The sequence below is a fragment of the Ochotona princeps genome, unplaced genomic scaffold, assembly GCF_030435755.1.
Source record: "Ochotona princeps isolate mOchPri1 unplaced genomic scaffold, mOchPri1.hap1 HAP1_SCAFFOLD_92, whole genome shotgun sequence".
In the NCBI taxonomy this organism is placed as follows: domain Eukaryota; kingdom Metazoa; phylum Chordata; class Mammalia; order Lagomorpha; family Ochotonidae; genus Ochotona; species Ochotona princeps.
The window spans coordinates 310345-315694 of NW_026699352.1; the positions used below are offsets into that span (position 1 = coordinate 310345).

General features: G+C 38.5%; 1 long non-coding RNA gene across 1 annotated transcript; it reads left to right on the forward strand.

The window, feature by feature from the left end:
* The first annotated feature begins 936 nt into the window (after window positions 1-936).
* Window positions 937-4901, forward strand: LOC131479198 (uncharacterized). Its single transcript, XR_009244771.1, has 3 exons — window positions 937-977; window positions 3032-3069; window positions 4773-4901. It is a non-coding gene; the product is annotated as an uncharacterized LOC131479198 (long non-coding RNA).
* The last annotated feature ends 449 nt before the right edge of the window (window positions 4902-5350 follow it).

Below are 5350 nucleotides of genomic sequence, written 5' to 3' on the forward strand. Positions count from 1 at the left end.
GTTATACTTAAGCTTCTGAAAGGGGTAACTGCAAGGCTCTGAAAGCCACTGCTTGTGAATCAAAAATACACATCTGACAAGAATTATGAAGGAGTTTGCTCAACATTCAAATGACTCCATTGCTGCATTCTATCTCATGATCTGTGTTTAAGTTTGGTTGTGTTGCTGAGGCTTCAAGAAGCCTCACTGAAAACCCCACTGTGGGTGATGTTGGGATGGCAAATCTCCCATGTGTGCTCTGATCCCGAGGTGAGACAGTTTTCTGAACACATCCACAGGCATCATCAGCTTTTATGCCTTGTCATCATCAAAACCACTTGGGAATTCCATGCAGTGTCCATGTCCATGAGTAGAACTGGACCAAATCCTCTAAGCATCGGTGGATGGGCACCACTACATCTTGGAAAGGGGTGCATTCATATCAGAAGCCCTCTGTCTTCTGAGGGACTTAATGGAGCAGTCTGCATGGTTTCTTCACTTTTTTCTTCTTTCTGCCCTATAATTAGTTGAAATGCCCACTAAAAACTAAGTTGCCAGAATCTGAGTAACCTTCCTCACCTGATGAAGTCTTCAGAACTGCACGGATCAAGCAGAATGATGACTTGGCACTTTTCTACTTCCTATAACCTTTCCTTTTCTATGTACTTATCTTTGTTCTTTAATGATGTAAACTACACTGGTAAAGACATAATTGGACTGAGAAATATTAGAAAGCTCATGGTGAATTTAAAATTAATACTTGTATTGCTCTGAGATTTTCAAAATTATAAACTGTGTTATCATGGATAAGTTTTCATAAAGTGTGTTGTATACTAGCAATCTCATAAACACCCACATTGTGAGAATAAGTCTGTGGTGAAAAATATTGTGTTCCAGTTTTCACCTGGTTAAATGATATTTGAAAACACTAAGATTTTTTTTATCTCCCATTTTCAACAGGTGATGTTCTATCAGGATGGAGTCTGATGTCTTGTCAGGTATGTTGCCTGAACACATTATTTCAATGCCAGTTGGTGACTTCTGTCCCTTGATCTCAGTCACTACAGAGTCGAGTCAGTCTACTTCCTTAGCATTTTCTTTGATATTCCTGGAGCTTGCTTTAATGTAACTCAAAAGGCAACTCCATCAAAACTTGCATGTTTGAGTTCTCTAGCTTCATTTGAAATCTGCAGCTTACACATAAGGAGGAGGAGGTTCTTCGGAGGAGAATCAGCCAAGAGGCACCCAAACTGAGATCATGCTGTGGTTTAATGTTTTCCTATCACTTGTTATGGAACACTAACAGCACTGTCAGCTTCTTTATCCCTTGTCTTTTGCTTTATCAAAGTGTGGTTGTGATGCCAAGTACAAAAATGCTATCATTGACAAAAATGTAAAATCTAAAAATAAATTTAGCATACAGGCTTTTTTCTCTCTCCAAAAAGTATTCAGGCTAGGCATCAAATTCTCATCAAGCAGTAACTGTGTAAACTTATCTCTGTTGTGTCTCAGAAGCCACATGAGTCCCATGGGTTTATCATTTTTTGATGTTTTTTTTCATTGCCACTCAAGGTTGAAATGAGTATATTGTTTTCAGCTATACTGAGAAAACTCCAGACTTTGCTTTAGCAGAACAAATGATATCAACACTGCCATCAAGATCAGTGTCAGAATGGTTGACCAGAACTTTTGAGTGGAGCTGACGTCTGACCTAGGGCGTGGGCCCATCCATGTCTAGTATGTTCTGATCTCCAGAAGAGCACAGTTGGCATGTTCTTTAGGATTTTACTTCTCAGTCACTTCCTTTGACCTCATATTAGGGACTACTGGTTCTCAAATGCTTGCATAGTGTTTGGAAGCATTGCTGAAAATCTTTGTCCGTGAGGAGTGGATGGGGTTCCGTAGCAACACGTGCTGCAGGGAAACGTAACCATTTTGCTTCAGGCTGTTCCGTAGTTGTCTTACAGTTGCATACTAAATGGACACACTCCAAATGACCAGATCCACTCGGCTTATCTGTCTTTATCCTTCTTTGATATTGTAGTGTAACTCCAATTCTTTCTGCACAAATGATATTCAAAGATAATAATAACACATGTTTAAAAGGAATCCAGAATACATATATACTTTTGTTAAAGAAAAACTTTAAATCTACCTATCATAATGTGTACTACCCTTAATTTTTTGGCCTGAGATCTCAAAAATCTCATCAAAATCCTCAGTATAAGTGCATAATGCTGGGATTCAGACTATTTTACCACTGTCCAATACTTAGATGAATCTATTTCTGTAAAAATTTTAAATAAAGTTTCATTTTCCTGCAACAGAATAAATAAATACCCATTGGAACACCACCCATTGTTCAAGAACACTGATTGTACAAGCATCATCCCCTGAGAGAAGAAGCCAGGCCTGCACTTCATCTCAGGAGGACTGTCCATGAGACCCCTAAACAAAGACCGTCATTCTGCCTGCATGCTCTTCTGTCCTGAGCCAGGGCCTGCCTTGTTCCCAAGAGATGCCCTCCCAGCATACTCACCAGGAAGGGAGAAGCCTCTTGAGCCCAGGCAGGCCCAGGACCAGCTCACCACATGGTCACGGTGGCTGGAGCCAGGACCCCAAGCATGGAGTCTGACCCGGCCTGGGACCTCCTAGCAACCAACAGGCTGCTGCAAGTTCCTTGAGCTCCCACTGGAACACCAGTGGACACAGCACTTTTCTGATTATGAGACCATTTGGCTTTTCTTTACCTTTTGTTCCTGTTGGGTAAGTGTAAGTCACTAATACCAATGATAATCAAGAATGAAAGAAAAAGAAAAGAATGAAATTAAAAACATTTTTTCTCAGAAGTTATTACAGCCACGAGCTTTTTTCTTAGTATACATATTTTAATAAGCTAATCTCAGAAAATAATCAGAGAAGTATCAGTCTGCAATAGGAACTGGTACTGTATGGATTTTGAACAAGTTCTTTCACTGCAATCGATATGGAGTTGGATATGTGATCTACAAGTATTTTGACAATTTTTGTTTTGTTTTTTTTTCTTCAACAGATCATGTAATGTAGCTTCCAGAATTGATCCAGAGCCAGGTATGTTGAACAACCAAAAGCTCCCAATGTCACACAAGCCTAGCCTGATTCTGTTTGATCCCACATATGTCATCTGTTGGCCCTCTGTGGTACTAACAAGCTGGCTTAGCATAATTCCTGGATACTTGCTGTGTTCCAGTCAAAGGATTACTTTTTCAGCATGTTTCGTTTTTTTAACTTTGCTTGAAATCTTGTTTCTTACTGTAAAGTGGTACAGTGTCTTGGTAGAGCATTGTGCATGTGGCACCTAAACTAAGACTCTTGTTACTCCTTGTGTCTCTTGTCCTGGTGGTCAGTAGAACACTGAATCTGCAGTTTACAAGCCACTGGTTTATTTTTTTTTTATGTCCTCACTCTGGCTTTTCCAAGGAGTAGTTCTAACTGTAGGGATACAATGTGACATTTGAATACAAAATGTTAAATGTGTGAATAAGAATGCAGTAGGAAGTCACTTTGGTCCAAAAGGTAGCAAATCATTATGTTCTCATAAGTCGTAGTTTTTTCATCAGCTTGTTTCCATGGTGAATTGGAAACCTGCTTAAAATCCTCATCACGAGTATCATGGGTATATTGTACTTTGGTCGAATTATTTTTTTTTTTACTGCCCTCAGATGTTGATACAAACTGTTGCTTGAAAATATACTAAGAAAATGACTTGTTTTTCTTCAGCAGAGGGAATTAAGCTACACATGCAAACCAGAGAAGCTCAAGTGTAATCAATGACCAAATTATACAGTGAGAGATGGTGTCAGCCTGAGTGTAGTGTAGGCCCACCCCTGTCTACTGTCCCCTTCCTTCAGAGTTACTGAAGACAGAAGCTGAGTTGGCATGGTTCCTTATTTTTTAAAATTTGCTGTGCACATCTTTTAACCTCACACTAAGAACTACTTTTTTTCTAGAATGATTGCATTAAAAAAAAAAGTTTGCTTGGCATGTTCTGTTTCTGTCCATGAAGAATGAATGGAATTCTTTGGACAAAATTGAGTTATCAAAACTAAAACAACCATTTTGTTTCAAGTGATTCTATCGTTCATTGTCTCGCAGTTGTACGTTGAATGGGAACCTGCCGAGCTGCCAGGTCCCTTCAGTGTGAATGTTTTCTACAAATACAGAATTCAAAGATAACCTATGTAGTGTGCATTTTGAGCATGAATTAAGTTGGGATCAGAAAGGACTAAGTATCCGTTTTTTTCTCACAACTTATATTTTTCTTAAATGTTCTGCAACCCCATGAACATCATCATGATGAGTGTTATGGCTGGATTTATAATAATCTATTTTTTCACTTTTTGACCCTGAGACTTTTTAAAAAATTATCCTTAAAAAGTTATTTTTTCTTGCATGGAATAATAACACCACTCCCAGATATGATCCACACTCAGTTTCAGTGATTTTCCTGTGTCTTCTATTTGGAGAGGATCCCAGGAGTGATCCTGACATGCTCAGCACCATGTCTCCTGTCCTTGTCTTGTCAGTCACTGAAGGGTTCATTTGGCATGATTCCTTAGGACTTCTTCCTTTACCTTCCCTGCAACAGTGCTAACACCTGCTCCTCAAACTGCTGATTATTGGCAATGGTTTGATAGTCCCTTCATTGCTTGGAGGAAATCTTTGGCAAAAGTCCTTAAAGCAGGATTCAGGGTGCTTCCATACTCTGAGATGATTATTAACCAGAACAACCTTTCTGGTTTTTTCTTCAACAGAGAAACATCCTGGCAACTTGGAAGACCAAATGATTGGCAAGAAGGCTCAAGAAATCCTACGGACAGAAGACACATCTAGTAGAAGGCCACACAGCTCTTCTGTTCTGCCTATGCAGTTTTTAGTATTTTTCACACTTTTGTATGTCTAATTTTCTAAATTTCAATATCAACCCAAACTCTGTTTTTAGGAAAAAATGCAAAAATTCAAAATTGGGATGAAATTTATGCCCAGAAACAACCAAATTTTTTTGTTAACCAACAATGTAGGAATCACTGCAAACTCAGTTTTTCCTTTTAGCATTGAGAGACTTTAAACAGCACACAGAGTAATAAGCTGTTTCCAAAACATCAGCTCAGTTCATGTCACCCTTCAGTTTTCATCGTCATTACTCAAGGGGATTTCTAGTTCCTACATAATGAATGTTTTAAGATAAAGTAAAAACCGTAAGAATGGATTAAAAACGTGAGCTGATGTTGGTACAAAAACTTTAAATCTATGCATAGATTTTTTTAGTATGTATTTTCATAAACTTTTTCTGAGATTGTCTCTGTTAATATAAACATATTATTCAGAGATC